Genomic DNA, 21,514 nt, shown 5'->3' on the forward strand with positions numbered 1-21,514 from the left:
GGGGAGGGGCGGAATATGATTATTCTGAAAGTTTAATAGATCTGACTCTTTAGTAAAATCTGAGGCAGTCATTTACTTCCTTAGACCTTGGAGAATTGGAGAATCCTAGCTGCAGACTAACTGGCTACTCTGGCAGGGTGAAAAAAATCCCAGCTACCATGAGCTGAAAGAATCATTCCATTCTAATGCCCTGGTCTTGCAAAGCACATGCACTTCGGAGGTTCCAGCCCTTTAAGCTCAATCCTGCGTGTGACTAGTTCCAGTGGAGTCAATGGTATTATTCAGGTGATGTGCACAAATGTTTGTTTGCGGGATTGGATCCTCAATCATTATTTTCATTTCATTATAATGATCTTCATTTTATAGTACCAAGCTTCCAACAAATGCAAGTGTGGGTGAGTTGTAGGAGTGGGGAAGTGTCCGGTAACTTTATCTGAAATGTGGTTTTTTGTTTTTTTGTTTTTTTGCTTTCCAATTTAAAATGAGTTATAAACTTAATTCTTTGCATGAGCTTATTCTTCAATGAGGGTGAGTGCCTTTGTCATGCTTGAAAAAGATTGGTTTGTAGCACTTGGTTTTCATTGCTGCTTTCATCTTAAATAATGCATAACTCCTTTTAATTGTGAACCAAATACCTTGAAACACATCAAAGGCATATTTAAAAAAACAAAAGCTATATATGGCTGTGATTAAAAACCTCCACTTACCTTCTGGTTTTGTATCTGCAAATAAGTGCTGGTGCATTTTACAACACGTAGAAGCCTGTCTACTATATTTTCAGGCCCAAAAACGTAATTAGACATCACTGTGCTATAAAAGGCACTGGCCAATGTCTTTCACAAACTGCAGTGTAAAAATTGAGATTTCTTTTCAAAATCAGGCTGTGTTTTGTATTATTTGAACACAAAAAGCACTTCAATTTTGTAATGGACTTCCTATATTTTTTCATATTTGCATAACTCAAAAATGGCTAACTTACACTTAAAAAAACACCTCCCATACCCTTAAACAGAGCCTAGGAACGAAGCATAGAATCATAGCTTTATGATGGTAGATTTCAGTCCAGAAACATTTTTCAGAGAATTTATTAAGAGATGAAAATAGGTGTTTAAAATTAAATCTCTTTCAGCCTATGTTTATGCCAATTATAGTGATATAATTCAGGGAAAGCGTACAATGTGGATTCCCCACAATCTGAAGGAACAAATTATTCGTTTTTAAAGTAAATACCAATTAAATCCATTTTTATCTATTTTTTTTCCTTCTGGTTGCTTTTTTAGCAAAACCTCTGCAATTTACAAAATTAATTGGTGTCTTTTTTTTTATTTTTATTTTTTTTACTGCTGGTATGTTTAGAGAAATATTACCATAGTGAAACTTCTTTGTGCATAGATTCTCAGTTTGTGAGCACTTCTGTATATAACTCAAAATAAGAATTTATCCTTTGTTTTATATGGTGGGAGGTTGAAACAATGGTGAGAGTTGGGTTGCCTGATATGTAGCCCACTTTTGTTTGGAGATGTATTGGATTGAGATCAGCATCTGTTACTGCAGACACCCAGCAGATGTGCATGATATCAGCAAAAAACAATATTTAAAACAATGACAGTGAAGAGCACTAGAGAAGACATGAAAGAAGCCTGGAGGCCTAAAAGTAAAAAAAAATTATAATTTAAGAGTAAAGCACCAAATCTGTATCTGTGGCACTGTGGACATCTGAGTAAGTCTCCCTGCATTTAGATGCATTCCTCAGAAAAGTAACTTAGGGAAAAATATATTTAATCCTTAAACTCATCTGTTAGCATTTTGCTTTGGAGGTTGTGGTGATTTGGCTATTACTTCAGCTTTCTGTACGTTTGAATTTTAAAATGCAATATTCTAAATTGATCTGAATTTAACTTGAAATTCTGAGCCTGATGCTGCTAATTATTTTGCCATCAGACTGAATATTAAACATATCTACTGGATTGTTCCCTCTTTTTGTTTTCATATAACACCTGTGCTTGACTTTTTATCTGTCATAAACAGATAGCTAAGGGTTAATGTCTCTTTCACCTATAAAGGGTTAACAAACAGTGACCTGCAAACACCTGACCAGAGAACCAATCAGGAGACAAAATACTTTCAAATCTCGTGGAGGGAAGCCTTTGTTTGTGGGTTTTGGGTTTGGCTTTGTTCTCTCTGGGTCCTGGACGGGACTAGAGGTGCAACCAGGTTTCTGCCAATCTCCCTGCTACAGTCTCTTATCTATTCAGAATTGTAAGTAAGAAAAGGCGGTCATAGTCTTTTAATTTGTTTTTTTTTTCCATTTGCAGATCCTATCAGATCTAAGCTGGTAATTAAGCTTAGGGGAATTCATGCTAGTACCCATATTTTGGACGCTAAGGTCCAGAATTGGGAATTATACTTGACATGGTGTGCATCATGTGGGAAAGATAAAAGCAGCAAAGAATCCTGTGGCACCTTATAGACTAACAGACGTTTTGGAGCATGAGCTTTCGTGGGTGAATACCCACTTCCTCAGATGCATGTAATGGAAATATCCAGGGGCAGGTATATATATGTGTGCTAGCAAGCAAGCTAGAGATAACGAGGTCAGTTCAATCAGGGAGGATGAGGCCCTGTTCTAGCAGTTGAGGTGTGAAAACCAAGAGAGGAGAAACTGGTTCTGTAATTGGCAAGCAAAAGGCTTGCCAATTACAGAACCAGTTTCTCCTCTCTTGGTTTTCACACCTCAACTGCTAGAACAGGGCCTCAACCTCCCTGATTGAACTGACCTCGTTATCTCTAGCTTGCTTGCTAGCACACATATATATACCTGCCCCTGGATATTTCCATTACATGCATCTGAGGAAGTGGGTATTCACCCACGAAAGCTCATGCTCCAAAACGTCTGTTAGTCTATAAGGTGCCACAGGATTCTTTGCTGCTTTTACAGATCCAGACTAACACGGCTACCCTCTGATACTTGGGAAAGATAAGAATCCAAAAGCCAGTAGGATTATTAATTTGCTTCTCTGCTAGCTGGTTATAAGCAGAGGGAAAGGGTTTATTTTTTTAAACTGCAACCAGAGAATTTTTTTCCCCTTGCTTCGGTCTGGCTGTGCATAGATATGGCCTCAGGCAAGGGCCATTAAGTTTAACAGGGATCTTTTGTTAGACAATACAACTCCAGCTGTGAGTCAACTACACCAGCAGAACACATTTGTAAATGAAAGACAGTTTCTTTGGCTTTTTAACTCTTTCAGGAGAGGCTAGGAAGTTAAAAGGACTCTGTTGCTAAGCAACCCCAGGAAGCCAACAGAGAACCTGAATTTCAGGCAGTAAACACCAGAGGGCGCCTCAGCACAAGAAAGCAGGAACCATGAGTTCCAAGGAAAGCCTGAGACAGGAACGAGCACGGCAACAAGCCATGGACCAAGAAAATGAACATAGGAGACGGATGGAACTAATTAATGCAAAACTAGCCAAGGAAGAGGCAGCCCACAAAAGAAAACAAGAAGAAGAAGAGGTGGCCCACAGAAGGAAACAAGAAGAAGAAGAGGCAGCCCACAAAAGAAAACAACAAGAAGAAGAGGTGGCCCACAGAAGGAAACAAGAAGAAGAAGATGCAGCCTACAGAAGACAGATAGAACTCCAGAGGGAGGCCCACCGACAGGCCCTGGAATTAGAACAGGCTAGGCAACAGAACACAGCCAATCCTAACAACCCTTCGCCAATAATGGTTCCACAGCACAAGAAATTTCCCACCTACAAGGCAGGTGATGACACTGAGGCCTTCTTAGAAAATTTTGAAAGAGCCTGCCTTGGGTACAGCATCTCTGAAGACCAGTACTTGGTAGAATTGAGGCCACTGCTCAGTGGACCCTTAGCAGAGGTGGCGGCTGAAATGCCTAAGGAAAAAATGAACGATTATAAACTTTTTCAAACCAAGGCCAGATACGGAATGGGGATAACACCTGAACATGCCCGTCGGCGGTTCAGAAACCAAAAATGAAAACCAGATGTGTCATTCTCCTGACATGCCTACCACATTGCAAAGAATTATGAACCCTGGATATCAGGAACAAAGGTTAACAATCTGGACGAGCTGCACCTCCTGGTACAAATGGAGCAGTTCTTAGATGTATTCTTGAGGAAATAGAGAGGTACATCCTAGATGGGAAACCCAAAACGGTAATCGAGGCGGGGGAGATGGGAGCCAAATGGATGGAAGTGGCAGAAAAGAAAAAAGCTATTGTCAAGGGGAGCGAATATCCCAGGGGGCACACCGACAATAAACCCTACAACCGAGGGCAGCCAAAGACTCCACCTACAACCCAAGGAAAGCCACAGACGCCCTATTCTTCCACCTCACCAGTCTCCAGTAGCCCACCTCGACCCAGTGACCAGTCAGCTGGAAGATGCTTCAAGTGTAATGAACTGGGACATATAAAGCCGAAGTGCCCAAAGAACCCCAAATGAGTGCAGTTCATTACACCACCATCACACCAAAGATCCCCAGGCCCAGATGCCTCTCAAATACCCTCAGAGCGAAGGGAAATTTTGAGAGTGGGCGGAAAGAAGGTTACTGCTTGGAGAGACATGGGGGCACAAGTGTCAGCTATCCACCAATCCTTCGTTGACCCCAAATTCATCAACCCAAAGGCCCAAGTGACAATTTACCCCTTCATGTCACAAGCTGTGGACATGCCTACAGCTGAACTGCCTGTCCAGTACAAAGGCTGGTCAGGAATGTGGACTTTTGCAGTCTATGACAATTATTCCATCCCCATGCTACTGGGGGAAGATTTGGCCAACCAGGTGAAGCGGGCCAAGAGAGTGGGAATGGTTACATGTAGCCAAACCAGGCAAGCTTCCAGACCCATTCCTGTTCCTGAGCTGTCCACAGAGGCCCCGTCTGTGTTACAAGAGACCCAGACAGAAGTAGTGGACCCGGATCCCATGCCAACAACGGAAACAGCCACAGTGCTTCCAGTCCCAGACCAGGAACTGGAAAAGCAGCCAGCACCAGAACCGGTGCCAGCACTGACGACCGTGCTTGCAAATCCATCTTCAACCTCAACACCAGAGGGCACCAGTGAGCCTGAACTGGCAGAAGCAGCAGACAGCCACACCCAAGAGGCTCAGCCAGAGCCTGAAATACCCCCTGGTGCACCAGCGGAGAGCGGTTCACCAGCAACGGAAACAACCCCATCACCTACATCGCTTCCAGAGGGACCAAGCCCAAGTCCACAGTCTAAGGGAGAACTGGTGTCTCCAGCTTCAAGGGAACAGTTCCAGGCTGAGCAGGAAGCAGATGACAGCCTTCAGAAAGCTTGGGCGGCGGCACGGAGCACCCCACCGCCTCTCAGCTCTTCTAATCGATCCTGGTTTGTTGTAGAACAAGGACTTTTATACAAGGAGACGCTTTCTGGTGGACACCAGGAAGACTGGCATCCACAAAAACAGTTGTGGTTCCAACTAAGTACCAGGAAAAGCTCTTAAGCTTAGCCCATGATCATCCCAGTGGCCATGCTGGGGTGAACAGAACTAAGGACCGGTTGGGGAAGTCCTTCCACTGGGAGGGGATGGGCAAGGACGTTGCCAAGTATGTCCGGTCTTGTGAGGTGTGCCAAAGAGTGGGAAAACCCCAAGACCAGGTCAGGGCCCCTCTCCAGCCACTCCCCATAATTGAGGTCCCATTTCAGCAAGTAGCTGTGAATATTCTGGGTCCTTTCCCAAAAAAGACACCCAGAGGAAAGGAGTACGTACTGACTTTCGTGGACTTTGCTACCCGATGGCCGGAAGCAGTAGCTCTAGGCAACACCAGGGCTAAAGCTGTGTGCCTGGCCATAACAGACATTTTTTCCAGGGTAGGTTGGCCCTCCGACATCCTTACAGATTCAAGATCTAATTTCCTGGCAGGGACCATAAAAGAACCGTGGGAAACTCATGGGGTGAACCACTTGATTGCCACCCCGTACCACCATCAAACCAATGGCCTGGTGGAAAGGTTTAATGGAACTTTGGGGGCCATGATACGTAAATTCGTCAATGAACACTCCAATGACTGGGACCTAGTGTTGCAGCAGTTGCTTTTTGCCTACAGGGCTGTACCACATCCCAGTTTAGGGTTTTCACCGTTTGAACTTGTGTATGGCCACGAGGTTAAGGGGCCATTACAGTTGGTAAGGCAGCAATGAGAGGGGTTTACGCCTTCTCCAGGGACTAACATTCTGGACTTTGTAAGCAACCTACAAAACACCCTCCAACACTCTTTAGCCCTTGCTAAAGAAAACCTAAAGGATGCTCAAAAAGAGCAAAAGGCCTGGTATGACAAACATACCAGAGAGCGTTCCTTCAAGGTAGGAGACCAGGTTATGGTCTTGAAGGCGCAACAGGCCCATAAGATGGAAGCATCATGGGAAAGGCCATTCACGGTCCAAGAGTGCCTGGGAGCTGTTAACTACCTCATAGCCTTTCCCAATTCTCCCTAAAGCCCAGAGTGTACCATGTTAATTCTCTCAAGCCCTTTTATTCCAGAGACTTACAGGTTTGTCAGTTTACAGTCCAGGGAGGAGATGACGCTGAGTGGCCTGACGGTGTCTACTACGAAGGGAAAAAAGACGGTGGCGTGGAAGAGGCGAACCTCTCCACAACCCTGAAACGTCTGCAACGGCAACAAATCAAGGAGCTGTGCACTAGCTTCGCCCCATTGTTCTCAGCCACCCCAGGATGGACTAAACGGGCATACCACTCCATTGACACAGGTAATGCTCACCCAATTAGAACCCCATCCTAATGGGTGTCTCCTCATGCCCAAGCTGCTATAGAACGGGAGATCCAAAACATGCTATAGATGGGTATAATCCGCTCATCTACCAGTGCATGGGCATCTCCAGTGGTTCTGGTACCCAAACCAGATGGGGAAATATGCTTTTGCGTGGACTACCGTAAGCTAAATGCGGTAACTCGTCCAGACAACTATCCAATGCCATGCACCGATAAGCTATTGGAAAAGTTGGGACATGCCTAGTTCATCTCTATAATAGACTTAACCAAGGGGTACTGGCAAGTACCGCTAGGTGAACCTGCCAAAAAGAGGTCAGCCTTCATCACCCGTGCAGGGGTGTATGAATTTAATGTGTTTCCTTTCGGGCTGCGAAATGCACCCGCCACCTTCCAGAGGCTGGTAGATGGTCTCCTAGCAGGATTGGGCAAATATGCAGTTGCCTACCTCGATGATGTGGCCATTTTTTCTGACTCCTAGGCCGAACACCTAAAACACCTGAAAAAGGTCTTTGAGCGCATCAGACAGGCCAAACTAACTGTTAAGGCCAAAAAGTGTCAAATAGGCCAAAACAAAGTGACTTACCTGGGACACCAGGTGGGTCGAGGAACCATAAACCCCCTACAGGCCCAGGTGGATGCTATCCAAAAGTGGCCTGTCCCAAAGTAAAAAAAACAGGTCCAATCCTTCTTAGGCTTGGCCGGGTATTACAGGCGATTTGTACCACACTACAGCGAAATCGCTGTCCCACTGACTGACCTAACCAAAAAGACCCAGCCACATGCAGTCAAGTGGACTAATGAGTGTCAGAAGGCCTTTACGCAGCTTAAGGCGACGCTCATGTCTGACCCTGTGCTCAGGGCCCCGGACTTTGACAAGCCATTCCTAGTAACCACAGGTGCATCTGAGCGTGGTATAGGAGCAGTTCTCATGCAGGAAGAACCGGATCACAACTTCCATCCTGTCGTGTTTCTCAGCAAGAAACTGTCTGAAGGGGAAAGTCACTGGTCAGTCAGTGAAAAGGAATGCTATGCCATTGTGTACGCCCTGGAAAAGCTACGCCCATACGTTTGGGGACGGCGGTTCCAGCTACAAACTGACCATTCCGCGCTAAAGTGGCTTCATACTGCCAAGGGAAACAACAAAAAACTGCTTCGATGAAGTTTAACTCTCCAAAATTTTGATTTTAAAATTCAACACATTTCAGGAGCTTCAAAAAAGTAGCTGATGCACTCTCTCGTGAAAGTTTCCCAAAATCTACTGGTTTGTCTTTAAAATGTAAAAAGTCTTGTAGTTTACATACTTAGTAGTATATGTAAAGGTACATGTGTTGTATTAACCTGTTTATTCTAAAGTTATTGGAAGAAATCACCGCCAGTGAGGTTCCCCACTGTCTGCGATTTGGGGGGCGTGTCATAAACAGATAGCTAAGGGTTAATGTCTCTTTCACCTATAAAGGGTTAACAAACAGTGACCTGCAAACACCTGACCAGAGGACCAATCAGGAGACAAAATACTTTCAAATCTCGTGGAGGGAAGCCTTTGTTTGTGGGTTTTGGGTTTGGCTTTGTTCTCTCTGGGTCCTGGACGGGACTAGAGGTGCAACCAGGTTTCTGCCAATCTCCCTGCTACAGTCTCTTATCTATTCAGAATTGTAAGTAAGAAAAGGCGGTCATAGTCTTTTAATTTGTTTTTTTTTCTATTTGCATATGTGTACTTGCTGGAAGTAGCTTAAATTGTGTTTCTGCTGGAGAAAGTTTATTTCTGTTGTTTATAGTTAAAAGACCCTGTAACTTTTTACCATCTAAAGTGCAGAGATAAACCTTTTACTTTTTTCTTTCTTTTTTATTAAAAGTTTTGCTTTTAAGACCTGTGTGATTTTTTTCTCCTAGTTAAGTTTCAAGGGAATTGGTGGGGAGAAGGGAAGGATAAATTTTCTCTTAATGTTAGATTCACGCAGCTTGAATCTGTATGGCCTCTGTGTGAGGGGGAAGGTAACACTCCTCTCGATGTGGTGATTCAAGAAGTTGAATCAGGCGATCTCCTAGTGTTCCCAGGGCAGGAAGGAGCTGGGAGGAAGAAGGGAGGGGGAAGGGAATGGTTTATTTCCCTTTGTTGTGAGACTCAAGGAATTTGGGTCTTGGGTCCCCCAAGGAAGGTTTCTGGGGGAGACCAGAGTCTATCAGGCTCTCTATTCTAAGTCCTGATTGGTGGCAGCCTATCAGATCTAAGCTGGTAATTAAGCTTAGGGGAATTCATACTAGTACCCATATTTTAGGCGCTAAGGTCCAGAATTGGGAATTATACTTGACAACATCCTGTTAATTTCTTGCTGTTTAGTAAATTATACCCTGCAATTTTCTCTGCTGTATGTAAAATCTTTTTTTATCCCATGATGCTTTATTCTCTTAATTGACTTATGTGATTCACCTCTGAGAAACACTAGCTGGTGCCTCAACACATCACTTATTTCCAATAAACAGCAGAAATTCACTTGACAGACAAAACGGGATACATTTTTATGCTGAGCAATGTAAACATGGAATATCCACAAATCCACAATGTAGAGGATAGTCTGCTCTTTTCTCCTCTTTTTTTTTTTTAATGAAGCCCAGGAAATTTAGACTTCATAGTGAGATTAAGAATGGGGAGAATGTCTGATTATTAGCAAAGACATTGAGGCAGTCACTCAAAAAGGATACCAGTGTGTGAATTTAATAAAGTCTCAGCAGAGGACTGTTTTATCAGAAGTATTTTGAGTCAGAGGATAAAAGCAGGAGGCTGTTAGCCTATGAAATGGAAAGGACAGAACTTTCCACATGTATCCTACCTATAAGAGAGGCAACAGATAACATCAAGATCAGCACTAAAAAAATTAACCACACCTTTTACCATATTATATAAGCTTTTCCTCCTACCCATGACCCAAAGAAGATTTCCCAGTTTCTCTGTAATATCTTCCGTTCAACTATAGATCACGGAGAAGCCCTAAACTCTGTGATCTCCCTGCAAGAAACCTAAAACTGCTGTGGGTTTCCCTTGTGGAAAGTCCCAGATACTCCGCAATGTTCTAATAGGTAACACTGGAAAGTATCCTCTGGTATTTTATTTGTTAAATAAGGTAAAAAGATAAGGAGATCTTGCTGGATACCATCATGAGATCAAATTATTGTAAAAAAAAGTAGTATAAAGCCTGAATCAGAAAAGCAAATCTGCAGGCCAGTATTTCTTAAGAACCAAGGCTATAGAATCCACACCAAAATCCTTGTTGGGCTCCTTCCAGAATATTTAGAATGAGTGTTAAAGAAAATGACAATTGCTGGAGGTGCAACTCTCCAAGAGGCACTTTGATCCATATGTTGTAGTCTTGTCCAGTTATTGCTGCACTCTGTAGATTAAGTCTTCAGGAGAATTAACATGATGTTAAGCACCAACCTCTTGTCCAGTATAAGTAACTACATTTTAACCACTGCATTCACTCTATCTGAATTATCTGGCCTCCGAACAAAAACAGTTCCTCAGGGCAACTATGGAAACTAAAAAGCATATTCTTACAGCTTGTTTGAATAAGTTCATTCCCCCTATACAACACTGGTTGAATGCACTGTTGGATCTGACTGAATTTGAGTTCCTCTGTGAAATGCATTAATGAATTAATTCTGGCTCTTATTCTAAATAAACAAATAAACAAAGATGGATGTCTTGCCCAATATATCAAAATAAAGAGGTTTTTGGACAGGCTTCTTTTTCTTCCTGAACACATGGAAAGGCCAACATGGGCTCCATCTACTTTACTTTATGCTGTTGAAGTGCTGAAGGCTCCGTCTGGCCCCTCTCTCTAAGCTCTAAAATCTTTCCTGGCTTCTGGCTCTCTCTTCTGGCTTTTTCTTTTATTTATTTAATTTTATTGCTATAGGGAACTGTATGTGTGTTATGCCAGGAAGCAAGGATATAGAGCCCCAAGAGAAAGTCACGACTAATAGTAGCAGTGGATGCTTAGAAAGAAAGTTTTAAAAGTTACCAGTGCAACATATCCAGACAGTATCTGTCATGTGAGTGAAGGATTTCAAACTTGAATGCTTACAGGTACAATTTGCAGGAAGGATGCAATATAGAATAAAGGCTCTATTCTGAAAATCCTTGCTAATGCAAGTAGGTCTATTAAATTTTAAATAATTACCCTGCTCTTCATGCCCTGAGCATGCTTATTTCTCAGTAGAAAAGGGTGAAAGGGACACCTTGGTTGCCTCTGTTCTTGGCTAGGGTAAACTGGGAAGAATTGACTACAGCACCCACACTACTACTTGTGGACAAGCTTTTTTTTCATTTCCCTTTGAGCTGTTACTGATCATATCAGGGGGGAATCATTGGATAGGTTTGCAATAATCCAGTTTTTTTTCTGGCTTGTTCAAAAATTATAGCTATTTGCATGAGTAAGGACTATTCAATACAGCAACTCACTTGGGTAAGGGTGGTTTATGCCAGGAAAGATTTTCAGGGGTCAAGCTATACAGTATTGTATGGAAGTGCGCTATGCTGCTGCAAGGCCATTTGTAATGGACAACTCTTCCCAACAGCAATAGTAATAAAAACAGTCAAGTTAACAAACGTTCCTTTCCTGTTCCTGAATTGTAAGAATATGCTGTTTGAGAGCAATTCTCTCCCTATGCATCTTACCATTCCAGTTGATGTCACCATAACTGATGGTGCGTGGGCTGGAATCTTCCTGGTTTAATTGAGAATGAACTGCCGGCGGAACATTGTTAGTGATAGGCCTTCTGCTCTGAAACTTGCACCTCATGTTCTGTTGACTTCTACAAGGCCCATCCTGCTGTCCCAGGTTTTTCTGATCTGGGAAGAACAGTGGTGGGCATATGAGTGGGATTCATTAGTCTGGAAGGGTTTTGATAGTCTCATTGAGTAAATTGATTCACTGAAGGGCAGAATCTAATAATGTTTTGGTTAATTTCTTTTTAGATTAACTGATTATTTAGATTATAGATAAGTGCATTAAAAAACAAACCAAAAAAATCCTCTCCATACATAAATATATATTAAACCTGAGCATTAACGCACTGCATTTCCCTTGCGCTTGTCTTCTCTTGACCAGAGACTGCCTATATTCTCACTGGTTGAGTAGCTTTTATGATATGGGAATCTAGATGGAATCTTGTTTGGTCCCTGTTCCTGAAAATACCTGAGAATGTGTTTCCTTTGTCAACACAAATTGTCCTGGTGAAGTCATTGGGACTAGTCAGTTGCACGAAGCTAAGCATGTGTGAAGGTTTTGCAGGTCAGGACGTTGAATTGTAAAATTAATACAAGGTATATCAGTCTCTGGAGGTGTCACGTTTTGAAATGAAATTTTCAGGCTTTTATTCATAATGTCAACCCTGAGGCCCTTTGAGTATCTCTCTTGCTCTCTTCCAATTAAAATTGCTGAGTTATATTAATTGACTATTAATCAGTAATTTTTTCAGAGCATTTTTAAATGTGTGAATACATGTTCAGTTGTGTGAATGTTCATATAACCTGTTTGGAAGGGGCTTTTTTTTAAGAGCTATTGTGTATTTTAATGGATAACGCTAAATGAAATTCGCAAAACTGAAGAAGTTAAAAGTTAAAATTGACACTTTGCTCTGATTCCATTCTTTACTGACCCACTTGTTTAGGTAAGGCAGTGTATGACAGTATTATCCCATGTTACCTTTCCAGTGCCTAGGCAAAATGAATGGAGGGGATTGAAAGAAAAATGGTTAAAATTCCATCTCTAAAATTCTCCTTTACTACAGTACTTAACTCTGAAAGTAAAAGCCAAATAGATGTATGGCTTTAGTTGGATGATTAACTTGGAAGTAGAGTTTAGATATGAAAGCTCATATTTACGTAAGCGTTTGCAACAGAGAGAGGGGCTTCAAGTCAGACTGCTTTACAAGCAATGACAGAACCTGTTTTCACAAATTGTCAATAAAAACAATAAGGGCACATGCAGGTAACTGTCACCTTTAGGCTCGAGAGGTGCCATACTAGGTCTTCGCTTTTCGCTCCTGACTTGGGATTTTATTTCTCCTGGGGTGAATCCATAGCACCAGCTTTGTTCTGATAACAGCATCTGGCACTAGATTGATTTAACAGACTATGAGGTTTGCTCTTTTCAGATATGCACTCGTACAGCGGCTACTGTATAACTCTGACATGACCACACGCTGCTGTTGTTTTTTCTGCCTCCTAGCACCACGTGTGAAGCTAAAACTCTTTGACACCTGCCATTTGGACCCTTTTCGTACTGAAAAATGTCATCGTTTTCAGACAAGATGAAGACAGATATCAGATCGTTCTTCTCTTTACAGGGATGTGCTGAGGGCATGGTTCATAGATGAATGAATAGAGGATTCCAGTGTCATAATTTTACAGTTTGTTACATTAGTTTAGTAAGCTAGAGGTCTTACTTAAATTATGGATTCTGAGCCTTACATCAAAATGGGAAGGAATTAATCTTATTTAACTCTAATATTAAGTAATGTTTATTTAATCCATTTAATTCTGATGGTAGTAAATAAAAACTTTTCATACAACCTTCTCACTTGCTGTTTTTAATATTGTGCAAAAAATTTTCAAATAGAAATACTAACTGAAAAAATAAGATGAGAAAATCCTGAACTAGTTACTTTGTTTTGTAAAGTAACCAGTGAACGACTTTATCTAGGAAACTTTCAAATTCCTCAAAATCAGAAGTTTAGCAGAGGTGTGCTATATTCTCCAAACTTTCAAGTGTTGTCTCAGGAAAACCTGTTCGCTAATGCGGGTGTCACAAGTGTCACCCATGTTGCTGAAAGCCATTCCATGTTAACAAAGAAGAGGTCAGGTTGCATATCTCTGAACAAAATTGCTCTAATACTTAAAATACCTTTTTTTGTTACATTTAAGTACTTTACAGGATGCTGTTAGAATGCAAAATCAGCATTTTGGTTTCACTCTCAGGTACAGGCCAGCAAGAGTCTGAAAGGATGTGCTTTTTTAAAAATGTGCGAATGTCATCCTGTCAATTTGGAGGCGAGTGGAGGTGCCCTTTTAAGAAAATTATTTCAGTAATTGCATTTTGTATTTCATGCATGCTCAGAGGTTTGACTGCAAACGTTTGTAGCTGAACTTTCCCTGACTTTCTTGGTTTCCTCTTAATTTATTGTAAAGTAAGCTTTCAACAACATTAAAGAATGTGAGAAAATCCATAAATATCTCCAATATTTGAGGTCTGAGTTATTCTAAAAGGTCCCAAGGTTAGCAAAATAAATAAAATTAGACATAAATGGTGTGTGTGTGTGTGCATTTATTTTTGTTTGCCTGGTGTTAACTCTGTTTTCAAGAGGGAATTCAAAAGAAGTTGCCTTTATTTGAAAGGGCATGTTTATTTCAAAATTAGGTGGCGAAATAGTTAACTTACATTGATTTTGAGTAATTATGTAATTCCAGTTTTAAATTGTTCATATGACTTAATGCCAGGTGGATGTTATCTAGATGTTGTGCCTCCTTTCCCTTTCTAAATAACTACCGTAATTCTTTATGTGAAGAGAGAGGCTGACATGGATTTTTTTTCTTGCATATTTTGGGCTCAGATATTTATTTACGTTACTTTATATCTACCATGATGCTTCTGTTTGTAGTGAAAGCTTCCATTTACATGCTGTTTTAGGAGAATTCATAAACTTATCAAGCAAGAATTGAAATCAGAGAGAACTTGAAAGCTATTTTCCTGTTAAAACTAGATGATAAAATTTATTGAGGAAAGCATTGAAATCAGTTCTCTCTTCGTAGGCATGCAGAATGAATATATTTTGAAATTGTAACATTCTTTTCTCTAATACAGCATAAAAAAGTTCCTTTTGTCTTGATGCAAAAAATGTATATATGTAAATTAATATTTACAGTGCTTAATATATAGAATGTTCAAAGATGTTGATCGATCTCAAGCTGCAGATTTAAATCTGGATGAAGAAAACGTTGGTGTAGCCTGAAAGTGCCTTTTCCTCATAGGGAGGGTTATTTATTTTCAAGCATTAAATAGAGTGAGTGAGCGAGGGGGTTATTTTTAAACATTTTGCTCTCTGTTTCAAATATGCTTTTAAAATTGCAACACAGTCTTGAGTGTCTGAAAGCAGTTATCACAAGGGTAGAGGTACATTTAGAAAAACATTAGCAAGTTTAGCGTTCTGAAGAGTAGGCAGAGACTTCAGTTCCCAACCCCTAGCCAAAGGAGGTTGAGCATGTCAGATGAAGGTCATATGTCTGCAGTCTCCAGAGCCTGAAAAGGGAGTCTGATGAGTGCATTGTACTGACTGCAGCCTCTGCCAGTTAATGGAGTGGCACGTTGGCTTTGTCAGGAGGTGAAGTGCTCTAGCAGTCTAAGTCAAGCAAGGTCAACTAGGAGGGAGGCAAACATTAGATACAGCAGCATATGCATGCACATTCCAATTGTACATGAAGATGATGCAGATCTGAAATTGCTCAGAAATAATTTTGACTTGAAGAGGTAGGTTATGAGGGAGGGACCACTCAGGCATTACTTGTGCACCCAAAGCTTTCTGTAAAGCCAGGGAGTTATTTAGATTTGTAAAGAATTCAGAGGTAGTACATTTTGGCCTTAACTTGATTAAATGACATTTTTACTGAAGGCAAACACTCTGGGCCATATCTTGCTCTGTTACATCGGCAGTAATTCAGATTAATTCCATTTACTTCACTGGAGTCCCTGCAAGTTTGCATGTTTGATTCCTTACTGTACGAAACAATGAATGGGAAAATGAATGGGAAAATTGAGTTTTAGAAGTGGTAGTGACTATATATTTACACTGTGAATTTGTTTTACAAAAATAGTATTGGGCCACAGTCTTGCAGTTTGAGACAACTTAGACCCCTGCATCTGAGCAGAGCCCTGTTGACTTCACTGTGTCAGCACATAGGGACAATTCAGGATTTGTATATTTCAGGATCATGCCCTTCATTAGCTTGAAAGATTTATTTTTGCAGCTTTTAGAAAGTCTGTCTGAGATCACTATTTATTAACAACTGTAAGGTTATACACTGATTAGGCAAGCTGGATAACTTCCTGCAGTGTGGTATCAGGTGGCGAAAGTGTCTTGCAGCAAAGAATAAAAACATTAACATTACTTAAAATACTTAACTTCTAATGAGCTTTTGCTCTAAGGGGAAGAATAGAGAAACTATTAGCCCCAAAATTATGGCAAAAGAAACCTAATAATGTTAATGTAGCCCGACATGTTATACCCAGAACCCAAGCCAATATATATACAAATAATCTCAAAACCTTCAGAGCAATTTTTAAAAATCGTTACATATTGTGGATGGTTCTGTAAAATCAGGCTTGTGTTTAAACACACCACAGTATAATTGTTTGTATTTGGAATGTAAACTGACAAATGATGTGATGAAAGAACTGTCTGTGGATATGTAGAGATAAAGATAATAACCAGTTAACAGAGCTCCACCAAAGTATTAAATCTGCAATGTGTTTCAATTTGATTCTTTATGGTGGTAAATGATCATTATTACTGGCTTTGATGCCAAGGATGCTGCAGCTGTTTTTCCCAAAGAAATAAAGTGAATCCGTACATGTTCATGATATTCAAAGAATTCCATTTGGTGTAGTGGGGCTTTATCCTCAGATTATCTTCTGGTGGATTTAAGAAAGCATATTGATAAATTATCTTTCATCAGTTTTTCAGCCCTTGACTCTTGTTTGATTATGATAACTTTCCAATCTGATAGACTGTGGTTTGTTGTTGAAGTGTTGGAACACTGATTGGTCAGTTTCCCGAGTAATGATGATAGGTGATGCTTAATTTCTACATCCTGCAGGTTTTGCACATCTGTTGTTGCTTGCATTCTGTATCTTGACAATGAATGATATAAATCACATCTGTTGACTGTAAATTTTGCCTGTAATGGTACTAGTGAATACGCAGATGGATACAAATACAAGTTGTGCATCGCTTTGAATTACAATACACTCCTATTGTGAGGAGAATTTTAGGTTCTATGTCTTCTCTGACAATGAGTTAAATGAAGAGGTTGGTCAGTCAAGGGGGTTTTTGTATGGCTGTTTGTAGCCTAATTGATCTGAGGTATCTGAAGATTCTTACTGCGTGTTATTTATGTGTGTTTTGAAGCTGCTGGATACAAATGTATAGGAAAAATAATCTTAATTTAAAAGACTAATTGTTATTACTTTGTCTCATTTATTTTGTAGGTGCTTATGCAAATAATTTCTCCTGCCTTTTTGCACACATTTAGATGTCAAATTATCTGACCACATCTAAAAATGAGTTAGCTGGCTATCTATATCAGCAGTCACATTTGATGATGCAAAGTGATAGATTGTCTTGAGGTCTGTTTTTAAATTTAGCTTTAAGTGTGTGATGCAAGTTTATTACTGTTTCTTTTTCCACATTTTTATTTCTGTCTAATTATAGTATACTCTGTTCTCCATTCTCTCATTCTAGTGCTCTTTATGAATGCTGCTGCATCTCTCCTCCCACCTGTACTCAAGGATTATCATTTGAGGAACTCATAATCTGGCTCTATTTTCTTGTTTGTTTGTTTATTTATTTCCCTGCATGTGTTATGTTTGGTTAAGGGAAGTACTTGCTGAATCTGGGTCAGGAAGTGATAGCGTCATCACTTGCTTTTGTTGTGTTCTCTTAAAGGAGGACACATAGCACCCTTGCATACTATCCATGCACATTCAAGATGTTGCACCAGATGACAATGGGATTGCACGGATGTGACTGAGGACAGGATTTGGACTGTGACTTTGACCTGACAAGTGGCCTTTTAATGCAGCACAAAAAAGAATGATCTAATATAAGCCATCTTTTGCTGTGCAGGATATAACAATTAATAAAAACAGAATGAAAAATAAACAGCATGTAGTTTCATATTTAAGTAAAAGCTGGATGAAAATCTTTTCTTCTATAAACAAGATAAATGCAGACTTTAAAATATTCACAATGCTGAAAAATCCTCTAACGATACACACTATTAAAATTCTGAATAATAATTAGTTTGATTGACACACAGACCTAAAATTTTGTGTGTTTCCAGGCTAAATTACAGTTGTCTTTATATTATTCAACAAACACCTATTAAAAGATTTTTCTTGCACAACCTGTCTTGGTTTTCCTTTTCTGCTTGGGCCGTATCACTAGCCGATGAGAGACAGTGAATTTATTATTTGAATTTAGTTTCACAGTCTCTCTGACCTAACAGTGTGCTTCTATCCTTTCTGGATTTTCCAGTCCTGGAGTTCCATTATTTTTATGTCCTCTATAATATTTAAACCACTTCTAGCTAGTAAGATTACTCAGTCAATGTGGGGCTCTCCAGTGTTTCAGCCCTTTTGCAGAGGTCTTGCCTGCTGCCGCCGCCAGAAGGTAAATGAAGGGCTTATGTGATAGTTTAATAGTTTCCCAGACAATCTCATAAGTGCAATAATTAATCATGATACTTTTATATTTTAGAAATTAAATTATGCAACCTTCAGCCTCAAAACACTGTTTTGGGATACATCATTTTTAGTCAATGGCAAAACTTCTATTAACTATGTTGGGTCAAGGATTTCACCCCAAATGTATAAAGGTGGCTTATTGATTCTGACCCTCTTTGTCCCATTATTGTTTTATAGCTAGTAATGTTTTTATAAGGCAACTACAAGAAGTTGTATTTATGCACAGCAGTTCTGCCACATCAGTGTGAGAGGATCGTTGTAATTAGGATGGGAAAATCCTCCTTAGAGGCCGAATATGTAGATGTCCCCTCTCTATTTTATAGATTATGAATCCAGTATTGCATTTGATCTTAGGCAAAAGACTAGGGTGTAATACAGTGTTAATAAACATAATTGAGATTTGCAGAAGTATTATAAAGCAATATCGATTTTTGTCAATTCTAAAAGTATAAATACAGATATGTATTATTTTAACATGTATGGTATGGATGGTTAAGCATATTAGGTAAAATTTTCAAAAGTGCCTAAGTCCTATTGCCTTTCAATGAGATTTAGGCATCCACGTCACTAGGTGCTTTTGAAAACTTTACTGTCTATATGCACAAACATGGGTGAAGTAGTAATTATATAAAAGAGCTATATGATAAAATTTATTTTGAGTTAGGAGCAAATTTAACCCTCTTTGGATTCATATGCGCTAATTTCCCCCTATTCCTTTTATTTCCTTGAAAATTAACAAAAAGAGAAAATGTCAGTGTTGTAATAGAATGTTTTTATTTGATCTCTAAGTGAAATGTGTCTGTCGTTATGTCTGCCAGGGTTAGATAGGCTTTCCCATTTATTTAGAATGTAGTAAGCAATGTTAACAAAGGAAATAGAACACCACCAGGTGGTGCTAGTGCAATACATTTAAAGAGCAACCCTGGTTTTAACATTTAAAATGCATCTTTTTTAGTAACCGTAAATGAGACCTGCACACCACATAAGGCTTTATGTACTAAGCAATAAGCAATAATAGCGGTGTAATTAGTAAACATAAATTGAAGGATTATGTAGTGAGTAATTTGTGTTCAAGGGAGCTTCAGATGTGTATATTTTGTAACTTTAAAAAGTTGGATGGGGATATGGAGAAACATCTTTAGGATGGATTATATCACCAGTGGGAAGGCATATTCTATAAACTTTGCCCATCTTTTTGTTGATGAAACCATTAGGAAGCAGTATGTTGTGATAGCATATATAAGGCCTGCCACTTCCCACACACTGTGGGTATTTTGTGTGTCCGTGGCATTGTTTGTTGTTTATATATTATTTCTTACGATGTATTAGTTTTCAATATGTAATTATTTTCTATTAATTATATAATTGCTATTTTGTACTGTCCAAAGATGTGGTGGGTATTCAGAAATGTCCAGAAAAAAATGATACCCTTTTGTTTTGTCCAGTATTTTTAAGCAAAATAGAAAAAAAAAAGGTATTTAAAAAAATTTAACTGAAAACCCCAACAAATCCAAATATTAGACAGTGCATCTTTTCATAATAGGTAAAAAATTGGCCCGTTTTCAAAAGTGATTTGAAAGTCCATCTTAGGTGGCATTTATGCTCTTCTGAAAATTTAACCAATCACCCCTTTTTTCTTGAAAAATGTTGTAAAAACAACTTTTCATCTGGTGAGAAGAGTTAAAAAACTATATGGATCAAATTCAGCAGAGAGGAAGCAAACATGATTCCCACTGAAGTCTCCAGGAATTATACCAGCTTATGCCAGGTCTGAATTTGACTCTAGATGCTCTGAGGAATGGTAAAGATAGACACTTGCAATTGGGCAGCTGAGCAATTAACTTAAGCTGGTATAAAAAGCCAAAACAAAACTCTTTTGCTTGCTATAATAGTATTTTTGTGATCAAGATAAAGCATATCACTTGGGTAACCGCTTTGGTGCAACTAAAACCAAATGAAATAAAACTAGAGAAGTATTAATAAGTCTGTAAAACCTTGGCTGAGGCTGGATGAACCAATCATGTTTTTGGAATTGCTTTTCTGAAATGCATGGCCCTATACTATTACTCTGGATAATTTGTTTTATTTTACGTCTAGATTTTCCAGTCTCAATTCTGAATGCCAGTTGTTTGGGGTGGTTTTGTGCTGGGTGGAAGCTCTGCTGCCTTCGGAATCTCAGATCTGGAGTGCCCAGTGGGGATCACTGCATACATACAAAAACATCTTTGAATGCAAATCTCATTAAAATGATACGTGCTTTACCTGAGTGCATTCCATATTTTTTTCTAATTAAAAACATGTTGTAGGACAGCGTTTCAGTTTTGCATGTATGGAGTATAAAATTCCTTATGCTTTAGAAAAGCAAACATGCTCTTTCAGTTGTTGTTTCCTAAGTATTACTTTTGTTTACTGTTTAGTATGTAAATTTTTGAACCATCTAAAACTATGGGTGATTTTTTCCCCAAGTGCACAATGAAACCAAAGTGAGCTCACCTGGACTAGTAAAATAACATTTTGATGAGTGTCAATAAATCATTAAGTGTCCTTGAATTTCTAGTCAAGTCACTTTTAAATTAGTGGACTCTGCTGCTGTTCCTTGGTAGGGGGAGACACGCTCTGGTGGACGCTGCTGTTCCACGGGGAGGTGGTAGCCCAGGGCTCTACTGCTGCTCCTGGGGGATGAGGGCAGCCCGGGGCCCTGGTGCTGCTCCTGGACTGCAGCTCTGGGGCAGCACCCAGGACCAGCTGCCTTGGGCCACCCGACAGCAGCTGGTGTAGCTTGGGCGGCCCTGGGGTCAGCTACCCTGGCCACTGCAGAAGTCATTGAGGTCCCAGAAAGTGACCTCTGTGAAAGACTCACAGCCTTATTGATATATATATATACATATTCTAAATGTGTGTACAGGAGATAAGGTGGTCCAACTAAATTACCAGCTAATATTTTTGGTTTGAGGAAATCTGACTTCCTGATTGGTCACAAGTGAATAGTGTCTCACCCATTTTTCAACATCACAGAATACTGTAGAGGTTGGCATGATGGGCAGTGTGTACTCGGAGACCTACCACTGAAAGAGCAGAGGTTTTACAGGCCAGGCAAGGAGTAGGCGCACTGGCAGAGCTGGAGGTGCTTTCACAGTATCTGTACTGTTGTCTCACTGTGGCCAATGATATTTGTCCTTCACTTTTATTAGTATTCAGTTCATCCAGAATATTTTTAAAAT

At 39.9% G+C, this 21,514-nt stretch overlaps 1 protein-coding gene across 2 annotated transcripts in view; it reads left to right on the forward strand.

Annotated features, from left to right (window-relative positions):
- Nucleotides 1-21,514, forward strand: part of SRBD1 (S1 RNA binding domain 1) — a 249,577-nt gene that overhangs the window by 111,294 nt on the left and 116,769 nt on the right. The gene's annotated exons all lie outside the window — the stretch shown is intronic.

This window comes from Gopherus flavomarginatus, chromosome 4, assembly GCF_025201925.1.
Source record: "Gopherus flavomarginatus isolate rGopFla2 chromosome 4, rGopFla2.mat.asm, whole genome shotgun sequence".
In the NCBI taxonomy this organism is placed as follows: domain Eukaryota; kingdom Metazoa; phylum Chordata; order Testudines; family Testudinidae; genus Gopherus; species Gopherus flavomarginatus.